Below are 21,032 nucleotides of genomic sequence, written 5' to 3' on the forward strand. Positions count from 1 at the left end.
TCGTTTTATTTTACTCATACCCTCCAATGCAGCACTTCGTGTTTGCACGCTAGGCTGCACTCTGTGAAGTAAATGCGGATATTGACTATGTTGCAGTGCAAAAACATTCACCTTGAAGTTACACCACCTCTCCTCTCTCTAGAGCATGGACCTGCTGTATTTTCCATGTACAAGCTGGGATCTAAATCGCTACCCCAATCTCTGTATCACATTTTAAACACGTAAACGAAACGTGTGTGTGTGAGGGACAGAATTACATGCAGGGGGATGGGATCTTTTGAACGACCCCGTAGCAGCTCAAGCACTCTCCTACTTCGACGCCTTGCCTTAAATTACAATAACAAACGGTATTGTTCAGTTTAGTGCAGCCTTGAGGCTCATGAGTGCCTTAATATGCAAAGAACTGCAGCCCCCCAGAGGAAAGACCGTCTTATTTTAGCATCAGTGACTATGTTGGTACATTGAGTAATTATTGCTATTGGTAAATAATTATTATCGACTATTCTGCACAGATTTATGTTAGCCTGAATTGAACACAACGGCCAATTCATTTGAATTAATTAGACCTTTTTCCATTTAAGCTTAAAGGCCATGTTTTTATTTTATCATTGGAATAATATATATTAGAGAAATATGCCTAACTCTTAACAAGGTCAGTAACTCTTCGTGTGTTTCGGTTGTGTCAAAGCAATAATGAAGGCACCAAATGGCAGGCAGTAGTCCACGCTGCAGTGATGTGGGGGTTGGGGGTGCTTCTCATGGTGCATGAACACAGAGGCAAGGCACTAGAGGGGACCAGCTCCAAATGGCGTTTCATCTTCCACATGGGGGTCACCTTCATCCCAGCACCAGGAGGTGGCTTTGAAAGACGTCTATGATCTTCGCCCAAATCTCCCCGTTCGTCTGCGGTCAAAATCGCTCTGTGCGTCTCCAACTCAGCCCCCTCTCTCCGTCTGAGCCCCTTTTCTACTTCTTATATTTTCATTTATTTGAATGAGTTCTTGATGATGAACCTATTTATTAGCTTTTTCACATCTTAGTCTTGATTTTTGTGGTTGTATCCAACAATTGTTGTGATCCCATTTTAAACCGTCTTCGTCTGTAACGTTTAGATGTTATGGTTTTAAACGTAATTTGCAAAAAAAAAAAAAAGCATCTCACGTTATATGGTTTTTGATTAAAAACAGGCATGTTGAATGGCGTTTTAAAACCATATGTCAGCATTCATTATGATGAATGACAATCGAGGATCACAAATATTGTTTTGAGCCCCTTGTTCTCTGTTGTGGCTACGACCAAGAATATGGGACCCATCAACGGTTCCCAGTTCTGGTCACCACTTTGTATTGAAGCCGTTGGTGGCATCCCACGAGCCGAACACCAATGTGCAGTTGGTGGTACTCTCGCAAAGTTCTTTGTGGAAGGCCTTCCTCAATGCTTGAACAAACAAAGGGGGTACCTTGTGTTAAAGAGGTGCGCATATGAAGTACCAAGCCATCACGGCCACACCACACCCCCCTCGTTGTGCAACATTTTGCCACAGTGGCCCGTATGGCTTGTGGCCGGGGGAAGATGATGAAGCAAGATATTCAAATTGGCCGGCCATTGAGTATCAAGTATGTTCATTCTAAAGGTGTCCCTGGGAGCCATTGAATGTGGGCAATACCATGGTCTCCCTGACTTAATAGCAGATCATGGTAGAAAAGGGTGGATTCATTAATATATTGGTAGTGCTACCATACCTGGTCACCATCTTTTTAATGGGAGGTCAGTGCACGTGATAGCAGTTTAATGGTAGTAGCAGAAAGGGCCCTCTAGGTTGGCTTTATTTGACACTGTACAATTTTTGTTCACAATCCACACAAGGTGCAAAATGGAAACACATGTGGGATTTTGTTGTTCCTCTCTGCAAAGTTGACCCAAGTGTTGGGGCTCAGATATGGGCGGAGAAGTGTTTAGCAGGTCTGTCAATTGTAATTGTCTTCCTCTCCCTGGGCAAGACCCCAGAGGGCCAGGATGTTTTACCTTTTCAACGTCTTGGCCCTCGAGGCTCCTATTTGTAACAGCTGATATAGACTTTGTCAACTATTGTAGGCTAGGAACCTTCCTATGCGCTGTGTTTTTTAATACTGTTGGTGTGGTGTAGTTTTAAGCAAATCCAATTAGTTTCACAGTACTATTCACAATTATTGTTATTGACAAATTGAACGTATCCTCTTTGTTATGACACGTTTACTGGCAACGTTTTGGATGGATGTATTCAGAAGGCTACATTTGCGCACCTGTGATATGATGACATCTTTCACATTGAGCATTCCACACAGGTTCATATCTAGATAAAGATACTCAACGGCATGCTTGTGCTGTCTCTGAAGAAACAAAAAGGAATAAACCGCTGTGGTTTAACACACGGACCTTTCAAGAGTGCACTTTTGCTGAGAGTGCGCCGTAGCAAATATGTGGCGCTGATTACTTCGCACTCCGATTGGCTGATTATTTATACAGGTATTGTCTCTAAGTTTGTTTAAAGCAACCCAATCCTCTGCTCTTTCGTCTGGGAAATAGTGCTTGTAACTGGAGGAAGAGCCATGCAGTCGGGCGTTGTAGAATCCCTCGTCCTGTAATATCCCCGGCCCCTTAATTTGTGTGTGTGTGTGTGTGTGTGTGTGTGTGTGTGTGTGTGTGTGTGTGTGTGTGTGTGTGTGTGTGTGTGTGTGTGTGTGTGTGTGAGAACTGTGAATTTCTTCGCATTTTATCTACAATCTATTTTATCAACACATATCACATATTTGCTGCTATCCGCAAATATTGGTTACATTTCTCTATTTCAGTTTATAAATTCATACTTTAGTTTTCTCTTGACTGCTCATCAGAGATGGAATAACATAAGTAAATGCAACCCGCAAAGCTTTGGGCACCATTTTCAAATTATATTTTTTTTCAATAGGATTAGCTGCTTCCAAAAGTATTATCACTTGCTTTTGTTCTTTCCATTGGAAGATGGGCTCGTGGGTCCTAGGTATGTACAAAGTCATCAGAATTCCTGCAATGTTCTCGTAGCTCAACTTCAAAGCCTCTGAGTTTCCCTCTCTGCATTCCCTGCACAGTCGTGATTACTACCACAGGCCTGTCAGGCCCGCCAGGCCCATCTCTACCCATGAAAACCTCTCATTTATTTATGCCCCTCACTCCGTGGTTGTTTTTCTCTGTATTTTGTGTCTGTTTTAATCTCGGTTTTGGGATGGCCGTGTTAAGATCGTTAGTTGAGTTTAATGAACTTACTTCCCAAATGTCCCAAAACATTTTTCTATTGCTCTATTTTTAGTTATTATTCTGTGAATACTTTTATTCTATAACACATCTGGTGTTCAACCATTCTTTAAAGGCCAAGTATAACGGTTGGTCATCTCTTTTCCAGTACCTATTAGAGAATGCGCAACAGAATCATGGAAATACCTTGATGAATTAACAGGCAGACAAACCTTTTTATATTCATGCTTGCAGGTCAATTGCTTGTGTTGTCCTCATTAATATGTGCATGTCTAATACATGAGTCTAGCTTTGGAAGTTGTGAGGGGGCCTCCCTTTGTTCTATTCAGCCTGCCCCATACCCGCTGCTTCAAGGTACCTGAGTTAAAGATCTGACCTAGATTTAGGGAGCACAGTCACACCACAAAGACCATCTGGACACGTCGTGGATTTGGTGAGTAAAAACGATGGGGGTTGAGTGATGGTTTGAGGGTTTGGTGGTTTAACCACCAGCTTATTAAAACTAAGCCTACAACGAGCATACCTTCTTTTGGACTGAAAGCATATTTACAACACTAGTATAGATTGTAAACTCCCAGTGTAGCGTGGAAATGGCCAAAAGCTATATGTCCCCATTTCAAAAGTCTACCAGAATATGGGAAGACGTTTTGAAACAATTTAGCTATTTTCCCTTGTTTGCATGTGCTTGTCTGTGCCACAGGTGCTATTCATTAGCCTCTCTTGTGCGATTGCAGAACCGTTCTTCTTTCTCAGTCGGGCCATACATCTCTGTTGGGTTTATGAGTCCTTGGATGCTTTGCTGAAATCCTTCTGTCTCTCTTCCATTTAGAATACTGCTTCCTTCTTTTTTCGTTTTTTGTGTACTTAATTTTTTTCAGCTCTGTTCTGCACCAGAAAATTTACATAAAACACGGTTTCTGACTTGTCATACCTATGAGATTCCTCCAGGCTGGCTCACATACTCGGCTACTACCTTTAAGCGCTCTACAGCCCAATGGTCTCTGTGACCTGGTGCGTAAGCTCGGCTAAATATGCACTCCCGATGGAGCAGTACAAAGCAATGGGCCCACGGTTTCATTATAATGTTGGAATGCTGTTACTGGCCTCCAGGCAATCTTACGCCCAGGGCAACCCCATGAATCAGTTCTGATCTTCCCAGCCTTCTTCAACAACACACAACAGCTTGGCTACTTATTTGCTTGCTACATGCTTGGGTATTCCATATGTACTTGTGTTTTTTGTCTGTTAATAGCTTTAATTTCAACTGGCCCGAACTCTTGACAAAAGCGTCTTGTATTTATTTCCATCATGTTTTTTTGATCGGTCTAGTTGTACCATTCACTTGTTTCAACTGTGTTTAATTCAGAGCAGAAGGCTAATGTTCTTCTCCAGCAGCTGTCGTGGTTTAAATCAGTGGTTGATGCATATGCCAAATCACTTGGGTCTGTCCGTTTGTCTTTTCAGGCCTCTTGCCTGCATTTTTCAGATAAAGCCGGACTCACAAGTCGGTATATTCTAACAGAAGCTCCCGTTGGTTATTTCTTCCCTCCCTTTTAGCTCTTTGGGTTTACCCAAAGTTTACACTAGGTCTTTAACCTGCTGTAGCTCTGGCCAACCTGTGCCTGAGATGCAATGAAAAGGAAATATGGCCTTTGGATCCGATATAAACCCCCCATTCCCCAAGATTTTACTAATGTTTTCACTACAAAGTCCACAATTCTTATGGTTAAAAGTAACGGGAGGCATAAAGAAAATAAAACATTGCCGCTTAGCAAAAGGACAACAAGGCAGTTTCATCATAGATAACATATAGACAAGACGAACCAAGCATAGTTTCAAACTAACATCATTTATACACCCGTATTAAGCTGTGCATGTAAAGATACTGTAGTACGTTTTCTTGCACAGCTTAATCCGTTTACAGCCATAGTTTGACTATGCTCCTCAATTTGACAACTGCAATTGTCTGATTATACATGGCGTTTAGAAAGTCGATCCATTGGCCGAAGCATGGCATACCCCGGTAGGAAGGTGGCTCTGTACCCATTTCAACTAGTGGTAATAGAGCCACTGGCTGACCTCTTTACTTCACCAGCAACAACAAACTCAGGCGGCATTCGAGAAAGATGTTTTCAGTAGACAGCTGTTGGTTCGGGTCCATGTCATTTCTCGGTTTATTGTTCCTCTCGGTCGTATGCGGACTCCGGCGGAAGTCTGCATTCGGCAACAATCCCTTTCTCCTCCATGTCGCTGTTCAATCTGGACTTCAGAGAGTCAAAGCCAAAATTCCTTTCCCCCAATTCCTTCTCAACCATGGCCGAGATAACCCCCACTACGAGTCTTTACTTATTGTGGAAGTACCAGAGAGACGGTGAACCAGACACAGTCTTTAAGATTCATAATATCAGAGAATATCCCTGTCTGTTCGGCCGCGGTGCAATGGTTGAATAAAGGTCGTAAACCCGTCAAAAGAAAAATACAATTATTTTTACAGATGTGCCCGAAGTTACTACTTTACAACCTCGTTGATGAGCAACCATTAGAAAAACATGTACTTTTAATTCAGCCTTGGATGAATCGAAGCGTAATGTGTACTGAATGCATGTTGATGATGATACACTTCTTATAGGGGGTAACTACATTTGCACGACACCGGCTTCCTCCATCTTCTTCGCTAACTTTTTAAATAAGTCACAGTTTCTCATTTTCTGACGGCGACAATAACACGACTCTCGTCTCCTACTTCCATCTCACATCCCCCGGAAAAGATCTCAAGCCTGCGCAGAACACATAATCCAATCCCAATCCGTTTGAACGTATACATGCACGATAAATGCGACCAATCGAATAATCTAGGGATCTTAATTAGACTATGAGAACTCGATTCAATTTCTTTTTAGTCAGACTAAGGTGTATACATGCATCTTAATAATCCAATCATAGTCGGACTAACGCAATAATTCGAGTGTCATGTAAACATACTGACCAGAGTATTTTGGAATGATAATTTCAAGGTATTTTCAGAAACTGCAATGCAAAAGACTGCAATCTCTGCTCAATTATCACATGGCGATCTCTTTCCTCCTGTGTACAGTGTAAATAGGACTAGAACAGCTAATCTGTCCATCTTGTTTTTCAGTGCCTTCCCCCTCCCTCTTATGCAGGAGAAGTAATTAGCAGGCTGTACTTCATCAACACATTCTCCTCCTCATTCTCCATTTTCTTTATCTACCCCTCTTTCACCCTTCGTCGCCCTCTCCAAATCCCTGCCCTCTACTTTTTTTTGTTTCCATTCTTTCCCATTTCTTTTTTAGACCTGTTTCTGTTTGGTTGGCGGGGGAGCTAGAGAGCGAGGGTGCTCGAGAGGAACAGAATGGGGGGCCAACATGGCTGACCTGGCAGTGAGCACAAGGGAACTCTCCGCCCCCTCTGGCCACCCTCTAGAATTAAGCTGGCCCTTTCACCCTCCACATTGGAAAACTCTTCAGAATGAAGTCCCTCTCTAAAGGGAGGTAGTGGAGTCGGTGGAGGGGGTGAATTAAGTATAGTCTGAGGAGAACCATGAATGCCTCCACTAACATACTAGTTTGTGTGTGTGTGTGTGTGTGTTGGGAGGCTTTTGTCGGGATAAAGAACAAGGGGTCAGCAAAAGAAAGAATATGTTGAATGTCAATTTTGCCCTCGTAAATAGTTAATTGCGTTTATATCCTACACTCAGATGTATACTCATTCTTGCATGCGAGTCTCTTGAATCATGAAACAAATAAATATTCGGAGTATGCTAATTATTCTAAAGAGGTCTACTCTCCGTGCTTAGCCCTGCGTTCTCAGTGAACCAAGAAAGCCGGCTCTGTGACGAAGGGGGTTTATACCCCCTCAGTTTTACACATACAAGACAGTCATTGCGTTTACATGCACTCAAGAAAAAATTATTGGGTTAGTATGACTATGATTGGATTTTTAAGATCCATGTATACACCTTAGTCTGACTAAAATTGGACCGAATCTGTTTGTTCATAATCGGATTAAGACCCCCTATTCGATAATTCGATTGATAGTCGCATTAATCGTGCATCATTCATACATTCAATTGGATTGGAATCAGATTTTGCGTTCTGCACATGCTCAAGATCCGGGGGCCCTGAGCTGGAAGTAGAATAGACGATAGTCGTGTTGTTGTCGCCGTCAGAAAATGAGAAACAGCGATTTATTTAAAAAGGTGGCGTAGAACATGGAGGAACCCGGTGTCGTGCCAATGTAGATAACCCCTATAACGCTGCGTTCACACCATAAGCGACGGGGCGGCGCAACTCCATACAAAGTCAACGTAAAGACGCGTTCCAGGCGACTTTTGTCGCGAGAAAAACATGCGGCGCGATTTGATGACATGAACGGCATGAACGCCCTAGTACCGGCGAGACACGTCGTGACGCGCCGCACAAGTGGTAGTATTTTAACTTTGCCGCGACATTCGTGTGATGATAGCCAATCAGCATTCACTCCCTGAATAACAGAACATAGCGTTCAACCGGCCAACCGGCCGTTCCTGCAGTCCAGAGTGAATCGCAGCATGGACGAGAAAGTGACTGTTGCCGTTTGCGACTTCCGGGACTCTATATATAATATATAAATATCTATATAATATATAATATCATGGCCAAAAGCTGTGTGCGCTTCCGGATGATATTATGAATAGACTGCGTCGGGTATCTCTGGTACTTCCACAACAAGTAAAGACTTGTAGTGGGGGTTATCTCGGCCATGGTGGAGAAGGAATTGGGGGGAAAGGAACTTCGGCTTTGACCCTCTGAAGTCCAGATTAATTTAGGGATGTCACGATAACAGACATTTAGTAGTCGATACCAATACCAGTGAAATTCCACGATTCTCGATACCCTTTTCGATACCACGGTAAAAAAAAATTAAAAATCCCATGTACTTCAATATACACTCATTTATTAAAAACATTTTAATGTTATAAAAAAACACTTCAAGTATTGAATAAAAATAAACCACTATTAACATTACAAACAAATAAATGTAACCTTCAAGTAATAAATTAAGTATAAAGTATTTCAAACAAATAATACTGTGCTTAGTTACAAACAATCAACTTTTCATGATGGCACAACAATCAATTGCAGTACCTGCCAAGACATGGAAAAAATATGTAAATAATAATTAGAGAGAAATGAAGGTGTCTGCAGGTCTGCTTGTCCACAGATCAGTTGTGCAGGCATAAAATGGCTTCTCTCCGAAATGCTGGGTTATGTGGGCTCTAGTTTTTGTTGATCTGTGTACATGAAATAATATCTACTTGGAAGCTTATATGTGGGGTTGAACTGCTCAAGCATTTGCTGGAATCCATGCTTTTTGACAGGGTAGTCAGGAACTCGATCCTTGCATATGAATTCCGCAACTGTCCTATCCAATTTCCTTGCTTCATGTGAGTTTTTGTCATATTTTCTGTGCCTCTGAAAAGCTTCTCTTATGGATGGCTGTGTATGTGTTTGCTGACTTTGCTCCTGTGTCTCCTGGTTGACATCCTCCTCTGGCTGATAGAGGATACATTTATTAAATTTCAGTTATCAGGTATAGCTTAATGACTAAAATAGCAATTATTTATTTAAAAGGCTAACGTTATATTTTGATGACAAACTGAACGGTAAGGACGGTAGCCTAGTACTACGAGCTATGGTTAAATTACGTTACCCTAAACACGGTAGCCTTTGGCATTTAGCCATTGTACACGTCGTATGGAACAAAGTTGGCTACACAGATTAATTATTTAAAAAGCTAACGTTATATGTTGATTAAGGATCGACCGATACAGATTTTTTAGGGCCGATACCGATTACTTTTCATCAGCCTTAGCCGATAAACGATGCGCCGATACCGATTTTCTTGAGCCGATATTTGGAGCCGATAATACCCTGGTAATCCAGAGTTCTCACGAGAGCACAATTTGAATTTGCTCAGCGAGTCACTCTGGGAACAAGCAATATACTTGTGTATATTCTGGGCCTCCCCTGGCCCAGAACATTAATCAATCTCTTTGATGTATCAATATAGGCGGGCCAAAAGCGTTGCTGTTTTACCGACGGAGTCTTATCTATTGGTTAGCTTCACTGGTCTGGATACGTCACCCCTTGTATTCTTCTGATTGGTCATTGTGTTATCCAATGTGTGTTATCCAGTGATATTTTCAAATGCATGCTTGGTGCCGCCCCTCAAGTTGGGCCATTTTCATTACTTGTTGCCAGACCCTACAGCTTTCTAGATGTGGGTCTGGATTTCCAGGGTAAGCCTCCCTCAATTTACATCCTAAAAATGATGACACAATGATGATAACAAATGATACAATGTCTCAATTTAAAAAAAAATACATTTATTGAACTGTCTGTAAATCACGCAAAAAAAAAATCGGCCGATACGATACACGTAAAAACCGCAAATATCGGCCGATAATGTCGGCCGATCACTAATCTTGATGACAGATGACAGACTGAACGGTAAGGACGGTAGCCTAGTCGAGCTATGGTTAAATTACATTAGCCGAACACGGTAGCCTTTAGCTTTCAGCCATTGTAGACGTTGTATGCAACAAAGTTAGCTGCACAGCAATGCCAGCTGTCTCAAACAAAAATAGTGGTAACGTGTACTTCAGGATAAGGATAATCAAGATAACACTCACTTGGATACGTTGTTAATGTAACGTTAACATGACTTGAAACTCACTCACCTTGAATTCTTTGAATAAATCTGGATGTCTGTCTTTGAGGTTTCTCTGACGTCTCTGGTACTTCCACAACACGTAAAGACAGGCCATGGTTGAGAATGAATTGGCAGAAATAAACATGGCAGTTAGGGTTAAAACAAGCCTCTCCTCATACATGTGCGAGTAAATTTGCATGAACGAATTTGCACAAATCACTCCCACTACGGATTTGTGACTACTCGTGTGATCAACTCATGCATTCAGTGTGTGTGTAAGTACACACTAGGCTTTGATTTCACCCCTGGCTGAATATAAAGTACATGTTTTTCTTCATGTTTCATGTTTTTCTTTACAAGTTTGGTCATTAACGAAGTTGTAAAGTACTAACTTCGAATATAAATGTATTTTTCTTCCGACGTGTTTACGATCTTAATTCATTCATTGAGCCACTGCCGAACTGACAGGAATATTCTCTGATATTATGAATCTTAAAGGCTGCGTCTGGTTCTCTGAATCTGTGGTACCTTCCACAAGTAAAGACTCGTAGTGGGGGTTATCTCGGCCATGGTTGAGAAGAATTGGGGGAAAAGGAACTTTGGCTTTGACTCTCGGAAGTCCAGGTTGAACCGCGACAGGGAGGAGAAAGGGATTGTTGCCGTATGCGGACTCCCGCCGGAACTCCTCCGCCGAACTCCCTGCCAGGCAGACACATGGCAGACTACATTGAAATGTTTTAATAGGCTAGAGAAAAGTAATTTCTCTTTTTATTGTTGATTCAGATCTTCGATTATTGGAGGTGATCCAAGCCTATATGGTCGGAACAATGGGATGTTGGAACAGAGGGTTTATTTTTTTTCTAAATAAAGGGACGTTGGACTAGTGGGCTGTAGGACCAATTGGAATTTTTCTGGTTATTGGGAGGACGGAACAATGGAGCATCAGAGAACTGACATGGACCCGAACTAACAGCTGTCTACTGAAAACATCTTTCTCGAAAGCCGCCTGAGTTTGTTGTTGCTGCTTGCTGGTGACGTAAAGAGTTCAGCCGGTGGTTCTATTACCACTAGTTGAAATGGGTACAGCGCCATCAATCGTACTGGGGAATGACATGCTTTGGCCAATGAGTCGATCATCTGTCCAATTGAGGAGCATAGTCGAACTATGTCTGTAATTGGATTAAGCGGTGCATGTAAACGTACTGAGTGAAATTGCAGGCCGGGCCAAGCCATGACCGTACTGGAGCCTTTGCATTCTCAATGAAGAGAGAGTTGGAGTCCCTGCGTTCAAGTGAAAGACCCCCTCCCTCTTTCTCGCTTTTTCAATGCATGATCTTGATTTTACCTAGACTCACAGTTGTTTGGGTGCATTTACAGACTTGTGTGTGGAATCCATTGATTCTACCTCCCAAGGCTGCACTCTCGCTGGTGTCAGGAGGTTACTAAGGTCAACTTGGGTCAACTTTTCACCTCACAGCAAATCATAAATATGAAGTATGAAGCCTAAAAAATATGAAGAACAAAATCTAAGAATATAATCGTCCTCCAAATGGCATATTGTGATATGTTACTTAATTGTGATAAATCAAAGCCAGAGCAAGGAATTTGGAAATTAACCTTATGTGACAAGAGGGTTGTTGGATGCCAGACTATTCTCTCAAACCTGACCAGGTTTTAGATAACTGCGGTTTACCCGTGGGAAGGTTTGTCAAGAAAATAGAGTGGAGTGACTTGAAATAATAGCAGAAGCCAAGTGGGAATGTTTACAGATGTTGTTTGTTAAGAGAAGAAGGATTGATTGGAATTGGGTGATGCCTCCTTATTGCTCAGTTGGGTAAAGAAGTAAAGAAAATAAATACCTTTCTAGGAAATGTATTCTGGGTGTATATAAAATCTGGTAAATGTTCTTGGCTGTTTCCAATTGTTTGAAACGTTTTCTGTGATCCTAAGCACATCCATTCCATTTTGTCACAGTTATTCAAATAATAGCAATATTTAAAAAAAACAGGTGTAAAATCCTCTGTTTTAGCCATTCACTTTGTATGCCTCTGATTATTTTCTGGAATAGGATAAGTAATACATAATTACAAATTAATACCTTCATTTTTATGTACACTTGCCCTTTGCTATAATGTGCATCAGTTGGTTGGTGGTTTTTAAAGTGAGGGAGGAAGGACTGCGTGCTTGGTTGCCATTGGCCTGCTTGCACTGTAAGTGGCGCATGGTGGCATAAGTATGTGAGACTCAAGTTGTTTCAGGGATGTTTTGGGGAACTACAAAAAAGCAGGGAGGGATGATTATTTGAATTGATATAAATCCCCCAGTGGCAGCATTGTACTTTGAAAGCTGGTGGGCAGCATGTCTTGGACTACAAGGGCAGAAGGAAAGGATGCAAAGCCAATTAGTCAAATCAGGCCTACTCTTGATTTGTAAAACTAAATAAAATTGTAACCGCAAGCGGTGATTAACGGGGTCAGAGCAAAATTAAAAGTCAAGAACACACTAATGGAAGATATATAAATGCAACATATAATTGTCATATTTAAGGAAAGATGTTCCACTTATAAACCTGCAGCCTCATTCACATGGTCAAAATGTCTGATGTGTGGTCTTGAATGTATTGATAAGCACACAACATCCAGAAATCTCAAAGCACACATTTCTCAAGTGAATTAAGGGCTTTCTTCAAAGTATATACCTGAAAAATCTTTGAAATTCTGGGGAAATTAAACATTTGTAGTCAAGAACACTAACGGAAGAAATATAAATATGACAGAGTTAATTATGAAGGAAAAATGGTTAACAGAGATGTTCCCCTTAATGCCATACTGTGTCTTGGCAGACCGATTCTTGGAAACTAATGAGCCGGAATGTTGATTGCCTGATGAATTTCAGGTGCTGTTCAATGTTGTGTTTCTTAAATGAGTGGCAATGACAGAATGCTCAGCTTGTTCATAATGCACTAATCAGGATTCAAACCCTCAACCTAAGGACCACCAGTACACAGCATTATCCTGTTGAGCCACTGACATTCCTGAACTGCATGAAGCCTCATTCACATGGTGAAAATGTCGATTGATAAGCACACAACATCAAGAAAACTCCAAGCACACATTTCACAAGAGAATTAATGGCTTTCTTAAAAGATTACAGATCTGAAAATTTGCAATGTTAATGGTATCCACCTAATGATAGCCGTATGGTAGTTCTACAATAACAAAATGGTCATATAGGCAAAATGGGTTGAGATTGTGGACGTTTGGCTATTCTATGAAATTGTGGGAAAAGGGAAAAAGATGTATCTGATTTTAGAGATTAACATCATGAAAGAATTATGAGTCCAGGTCAATCTCGTAAGCAGAAATAAGGCTAGTTCATATTCTTTTTAAATAGTGCCACCTTTGGGTGCAGTACCACAATTTTGGTTTATTAGTATTTGGGGGTATTAGTATAAACCTAATAAGAGTCGTATGTTTTTTTTATACAATAACAAAATGGTCATATAAGAAAAATGGGCTAAATGCTCCAAATTTATTGGCCAATATTTCTCAAATGGAACTAAGTAAAACAAATTCTGTTCGATGATTTTTGTGAGGCTTGGTCTAAAGATTTTATGTGGCGATTTTGGTGAATTTTTGATTATTTTTGTAGCCTGTGAATCTTTTTATCATGTATAGCTTTAATATGAAATTGTGGGAAAAGTATACATTTTTAGGGCGATTTTATAAATGCGTCCGATTCTAGAGATTAATATTCTGAAAGAATTTTGAGTCCAGGTCAATCTGGTGAGGAGAAATAAACCTAATTCAGGATTTTTGTTACAATAGTGCCACCTTTGGGTGCAGTACTGCTCGGCCCCTAAATATCTGGGCCTAGCATTGGGCCTATTTTTGCCCTCAATGACTGAAGCTATTGGTTGTCATTTGGCTATTTTTATTTTCAGCTACAATTGTTTTAAGAAAAACAAAAACACAAGACCAAAAGTGATTTACATTTACATTTAGGGCATTTAGCAGACGCTTTTATCCAAAGCGACTTACAATAAGTGCATTTGTTACAATAAGTACATTTTTCATAAGAAGTGATGCCATTTAAAATGCATCATGCTCTGAATCATTCACTATCATCCTTTCCACAATATCAAACAGAATGGTCAGAGTAACAAACAATTAAAAGAACAACAAGAACATTATTTCACAACTATTTGCATGTTAAGGCCTTTTTATGGTCCCACGTTCCCGCAACGCAATGACCACGCTGACGCTTCAACGCAGTTGTGATCGCTTATGGTTCTGCATCGGGTTTTAGTTAGCGGACAAATCACAGCCCTTGCTTCTGCGTCGCCTTGACGGAACGTTACAATTTTGGGAGGCGCACGTCAGGCCCTTGCGGTGGACTCAAGGAGGGTCCATAAGGACGTAAGTGGTCCATAACCCCCTTGCGTTGCGGGAACGTGGAACCATAAAAAGCCCTTTAAGCCAATTAAGATTGAGGGACACCATTTATAGTTCAAATCAATCCTCCCCGCGGTCTCCGCAGCCCGGCCGCAGGCAGCCCGGCCGCAGGCTCCGCAGCCCGGCCTTCGGCAGCCCTGCCAGGCCACGGGCTCCGCAGCTCGGCCGCGGGCTACAGAAACGCCAATATAACCGAACAGAGCCGCACTGTACTGCAACGAACAGTAGCGCACCCCTCGGTGGTAACGAGGCATACGACTGAGCGGGTTCGTTGGTTCTCCTAGCCTAGACTTGAGGGGATAACCCCTCCCTCCAGGCTGCTCCACAGCCAGGGCTCCTGCTTATTGGTTCATAGCGCAGCAATGCGCTATGAACAGACATAGGCGGGATCCAGATCCCTTAGCTAGTCACACCCACTCAGAGGAGGACTTTCCTCCTCTCTCCCATTGAACCCCATGTTATTCACCGGCCGCCAACACTTTCGGGGAAATTAATGGGAGTCAAAGGAGGCTGAGGGAGAAACGTCCTCGCTGAAGTAATTGTCAATAGGCGATAGGGGGTGCTAATGTCCCTTTACCGAGGGAAACAAACATTACATATACAAAGGCATAAAAGTAGTCATTTTTAAGGGCATTAATTCATTAGTAGTCCGGGCAATCTACATTTTTTATTCTCAACAATGTTAAGGAGGATCTTCCTCCCTCTCCTCACTGGAGAAGCCTCAACTGACGTGCATTGATGTAATGCAACCGCAAAGACACCATGTCGCTTGCTTGGACCAAGCCTAAGTTTTCAAAAGTATTTCATTTCCGCAATTTAGTTTATCTTGCCAAGAGTAAACGAAGCAATATGAAAAAGCGAAGCATAGTTGTTTTTTTGTAGGTTTACCATATGAGGACACAATGGTCAAGTTTTTAATTTTTTGTTTAGGTCCACACTCATTTAATTTAGTTGTGTGTCGTACATCCTATAATAACATTGTTATGCGTGAATGTGTTTGCTTCTGTATACACTGTAATGAAAACAAAATAAATGTGCACTTTCATTTTGTCATTTAGGGACCCCCATTGGCCTTATGGCAAGGCTTAAATGTATTTCACATTTCCCAATCATAAAGAGGACATTAATTGAACACTACGTATGTGTTGGTATCAGGTAAATCCTTCTCATTTGAATTCAGCACCTTTGCCTACAAGCTATAGAAGGCCATTGAACGAGTGAGATGGGATATGAGAAATAACGGTATGGCTCTATTCGTTTCTTTGTGTCAAATCTGACTTCATGCTGCAAATTGTCCCACTGTGGCTTTGGTCTTCCTGCTGCTCATGGCTAGCCCTTTAAAGATGAGGCACGAAGTGACCGAAGAGACGTTGAACTTTGAACCCTTCATGTAGGACTGCTGGTCCTACATGATACTGCTGCCACGATTTATTAGGCGATAGAAGGGTGTACCGTGTGTAGAACAGAGGTTGCCTATTAGGACACAGTGGGGTAGCGCACAAATGAGGATAAACAGACACACACACACATACACATACACACACTATCTCTGTCTCACTTTATGCCTGTCTCCCTCGCAGCGCTAGATGGAGCGACTGCAGCTGTGTTTAGCTATCAGTTTCTCCCAGGTCGAGGTGTCTGAAAGGCTGCCAAACGGCCTGCTCATTTAATCCAGTCAGACTGGAGGACGTAATGGAATACCAACATACAGGACAGCGAAATGGATCCTGTGTGTTTTAACATCACAACGGGGGTCCACACTGCCTGGCCTCTCTTGAATAAGACCTCATTGGTGCCCGTTGTGGATGTGGAAAGTATCCTGGGCCAAAAGAAGCAAAATGCAAAACCTGCTCCCAGACTCTGTTAAGATGGAAAAAACAATGACTCAAATGAACAGCAAAAGAGCGGAAATTATTTAGACTGCGGCGTAATAGGTTAAGAATCGCAATAATATTGAATCGTTGCCCAAATATCGCAATACTATCGAATCGTCACAATTTTGCCAATTCCCACCCCTAGCTCCACGGCAGCGTGGATAAAGGAGCCCATACTGCTGTCAGTGGAACAGCGTTGGCCCATTTTAGGAGAAGGGTCTGGCTGCAGCCTTGAGGACATGGACATCCATATCCAACTGCTCAACTGCTACGTCACTCAATCCCGTTGTCCAATTGCCGCGAACATGACAGTCACTCTGGAAGGCGTGGTTTATCCCCGGGCGTGGGAAAGTTTCAATCTCTTTCAATCTCTTCTTTCAATCCCTAACCCTAACCCTAACCCTAACCACTACTACCCTAACACTAACCCTAAACCTGTTGTGTTTGTTAGTTCTTGATTTTTGCTTGCATGTGAATGCACTGTTTCTTCAATTACAACGTAAAAATGTATCGTCTACCAAGGTTCATGAAATATGTCCCACTATATAGATGTTTAAAAAGGGACATCGCTGGCATAAAACCTATGTTCAACTGACCTAGCAGTTTGTGGTTGTCCATGTCCTACAGGCTGCAGCCAGACATTATAGCATTTAGCAGAAAGTTAGCCATTCTCATCCGCTCATAGGGATGCATTTGGCATGAATTCAAGATATAAAAGAATGGAGCACCGTGCCATTAAAACAAACAACCTTGTGCTGTCTCTTCAATAGGTGTGTGTGTGTGTGTGTGTGTGTGTGTGTGTGTGTGTGTGTGTTTGCAGCATGTGAATACCTCAGTTGAAAACAGCTTCTCATATTTTTCTCTGTGTTGCAGGGTTCATTTTCAAACGAGTTTGCGCAATTTGCTTGTTGGTTATGAACATTTAAACTGTTATCCATTGTATTTGATGTCAGGTATCACAAAACGGAATGTAATACGAAAAAGTAGGTACCATTTTAGCGTTTTGCGATTGATTCCCATTTCCCCCACAATGCGTTGCATGACGTCACATGGGGAGACGACAGACCAAAGCCCACATTGAGACCCTTGAGAGTAGAGACTAGTAAGAGAGTGTTCAGCAGATTATAAAGATAAGTAGATAAATACATAGATATATATAGATAGCGTAGATAGATAGTTAGCCTAGTCAAGTACTTATTACTGCCGAACGACACAAATTGTTCATTTAGGTGATTCTGCTCACACAGGACAGTACAAGACCACACAGAACAAGGAAGATGACAAGTCTGACTGCACACACACAAAATACATCACATTAAAACTAGACACATGCGTTGATAGATAGATAAATGTTAAATGTATTTGCCAAGCGGAGCCATCTATTTTTTTAATTGTTGCAGTCACTGAATGTTGATGATAGAACTGATTGTTGTGCATAAGATGAGTGTGTGCGACTGTGCATGCGTCCTTTCCCGCTTCTGCATGATTATGAAGGCCTTGTGGTTGGTTTTGGTCTTGAAGTGAAGCAGCCTAGCCTTGGAGTTGGAGAAGTTTGAGTAATTGTGTACATGCATGAGAGAGCGATGGCAATTTTACACTGCCTTGGCACGCCCTGCAATTTCACTTCCTTGCCTGTGTGAAACCGAGGGGGTAAAATCCACCGTTCTTCACAGCGCCGGCTTTCTTGGTTCCCTGGAGAAGGCGGGGCTATGCATGGATTCTAGACCTCTTTAGGATAATTTTGCGTACTCCCAAATGTTTTTATTTTTTATGAATGAAGACACCCACATGTAAGAATGAGTTCACGTCTGAGTGTAGGATATAAACACGATTAACAATTTACAAGTGCAAAAACGCCAACATATTCTTTATTTTGCTGACCACTTGTTTTTTACCCCGACAAAAGCCTCATACGGAACGTTCCTCTGCGTCTTTCTCGTATATCGCACCATCTTTCAACGTCTTCGTTAGGTGCGACTGCATCACCTTCTCTCCCATGATGGTCAGCAGCTTGTGGATTTCCCCGTCCCTCCAGTTAGAACTAATCATTCAGGGCTCCAGAGTGCAAACAAAATATTTAAGGGTGCGACTAATATTTTTTATAGGTCGCACTGGTGCACCTGACGCTGCCCGGGTGAAAAAATTAATTTCCTTCGCAATCGTGTCATCTCTGTGTTCCCCTGTCATCGAACTCACACTCAAGGTTAGGGATGGGGATCGAAACCTGGTTCTATCAAGGACCCGGTTCCACTTTTTTCAAAACCCGAAAAAAAAATCATTAACGTTTGGGCTTATCGATACCACTATCGAGTCCCGTCGTTCATTTATTATTATTTTTGTCCCGCAGGTCCTGTAACATAATGTTGTGTCCCTCGAGTCGCGCCACAGCATTTAAATCAAATCAATCCAATCACTGCAGCGTGTCCACCAATGTTTTTGAATGGAATTGTAAGCAAACAGGTATTACAAGTAAAACAAGTGAAGTCTGGCAGTTAACTTTGCTCGCGAGGATGGCTGAACGGGTGAAAAGTGTGAAAATCATTATTGTAAATGGGGGAACACAACCTCAATGGCCAAGCACATTAGCATTGTGCATCAAATAAAGACCAAATGCAGTACCTTTGACTCCTCAGAGTTAAAAAGACTGTCTCCTCCTTCTCCTGTCGCACCCCAGACTTGCCCGTCTTAATCATCCACTCAAACTACGAGCTGTTATCGCACACACAGACATTGTCGCATTGTGCAATTATTTATTTCCTAAATATTTTCCTCATCACTAAAAACGCTTTGTATTTCCACCAATTAATAGAAAAGTATCGATAGTGGTATCGATAAAGACTTGGATCGTTAAGGAGTATCGAAAATGGTATCGATATCAATAAATATTAATGATCCCCATCCCTACTCATGGTAGGATCATATCGTGGTCTAAACCAATAAGAGAAAGAGCTTGGTCGGTTCTTTGCCTCTGATTGGCTCTGGTCCTGTTCACTGCTTGCGTTTTCTTTTTTAAATTGCGATCGACCTGAGCGCCAGAGTAACTGAAACGGATGAAGAAAATAAACGTGACAAAAGAGGGGGAAAATTAAGCGAGGTAAAAACATAGAATGTTTTTTCATTCAAAAAAACTAATCCTACTGTTCCAACCTGCCCTACTACTGAGAGTAGTTATTCAGAGTCTGAATTACCCACACAAGCCCTTTTATTTGGAAATGTTTTATTTCAGCTCAGTGAAAAACTTTATTTTTATTTTTATGTATAAATGTGCTTCAAATAAAGACAAGCATTTCTCTACACCTCATGCTGGGTTCCAGGGACACTTTTTAGCCCGTAAGTTACGAGCTGGAACTGGGAGTGAATCGGTCTGGTACGAGTTCACGGGTAGTGCGTTGCGGGTTTGTCTGCCATTCCAGGGCCCATTTTCACGGGTAGAAGGTTGTGAAAACACGGGTTACGGGTTGCCTGGAATGCACCATTATTGTTGTTCAAAAATCATTCACATTATATGAAAGTTATGGAGAGAGATAAAAAGGTGACCTTATGGCGTTAAAGGCGACCCAATGAAAAATTTGGTGCACCTAAATTTTGTGTTGGTGCACCTAAAAAAAAAAAGTTGGGCGCACCAGTGCAACCAACGCATGAAGTTAGTCTGGAGCCCTGCTCATGTTGATGTTGCTGCATTGTCTCTGTTGTAGAGACAGCGCAGCAACACCTCTACCCAATCCGCAACACAAACCTCGACACCAACACCTCTACCCCCAGGAACTGTGGAGAAGTCTAATAGCATATACATCAAAATGAAACCGCCAGTGTGTTGTTACATATTTTAAGCACATAAGCTACCCCCACATAGCCACAAGGAAGCAGGATCAAACACATGAGCTGTAATTACTATACATAGCCGCAAGGGGAGCAGGACCCAACATACAAGCTGCAATAACTACTCAAGCCACAGAAGGCAGCATCTTTTAGACAGACGAGGAAGCCGGAGCCAACACGTCATATAGGCCATGCCTACTTGATACAAACGCCGAGCGGGAGCGAGATGAGGGCAGAAGCCCATGGCAGCCCCGTGGCTCGAAGATAGGTCAGCCGTGGGTTGCTCCACACGCGTGTTAAACTTTAAACTTTTCCATAGTTACCATACCGAAGTACTTAACAGTGTGTAGGGTCCGGGGGGAGGGAGGGAGGGAGGGAGGGAGGGAGGGAGGGAGGGAGAGAGAGAGAGAGAGAGAGAGAGAGAGAGAGATGTTACTGGAGCTAGAAGGCTAACATGAAAATGTTGGATAACTAATTGGAAAGATTTAATTAGAGATTATCTGGGGGGGGATTTCACAGGTGGGACTGGCGAGGTAGCCCATAGCTAGCAATATGCCTTTTATTTCTATATCTCCTAGTTTACCGGTACTGATCTGAACGCCCTAACGACATAATCACTGTCACTAGATATAAAGAAAATGTTGACTTTCTCTCTGTGCTATTTACTGACCGTAAAAAAAAGGGTTATTGTATGCACTGTTGTTCATAGACTAGCTCTAACGCACGCTGCTGCGTTGCAAAATTATAGCCACTCTCCACTCATTCTCCTCTGAGCATGCATTTAATTGGCTTTGACGGCTTTGATCAGTTCTCGGCAATTCCTCGTTCGCCCTCTCCATAGATAGTATATAAAATGGATGTAGCATTCGGGCAGACCTCAGTTATTCTAACTGCATCCAAT

At 42.0% G+C, this 21,032-nt stretch overlaps 1 protein-coding gene across 2 annotated transcripts in view; it reads left to right on the top strand.

Moving 5' to 3' along the window:
• Window positions 1–21,032, top strand: part of cachd1 (cache domain containing 1) — an 81,593-nt gene that overhangs the window by 706 nt on the left and 59,855 nt on the right. The gene's annotated exons all lie outside the window — the stretch shown is intronic.

Source organism: Pollachius pollachius, assembly GCF_949987615.1.
Source record: "Pollachius pollachius genome assembly, chromosome: 7".
In the NCBI taxonomy this organism is placed as follows: Eukaryota; Metazoa; Chordata; class Actinopteri; order Gadiformes; family Gadidae; genus Pollachius; species Pollachius pollachius.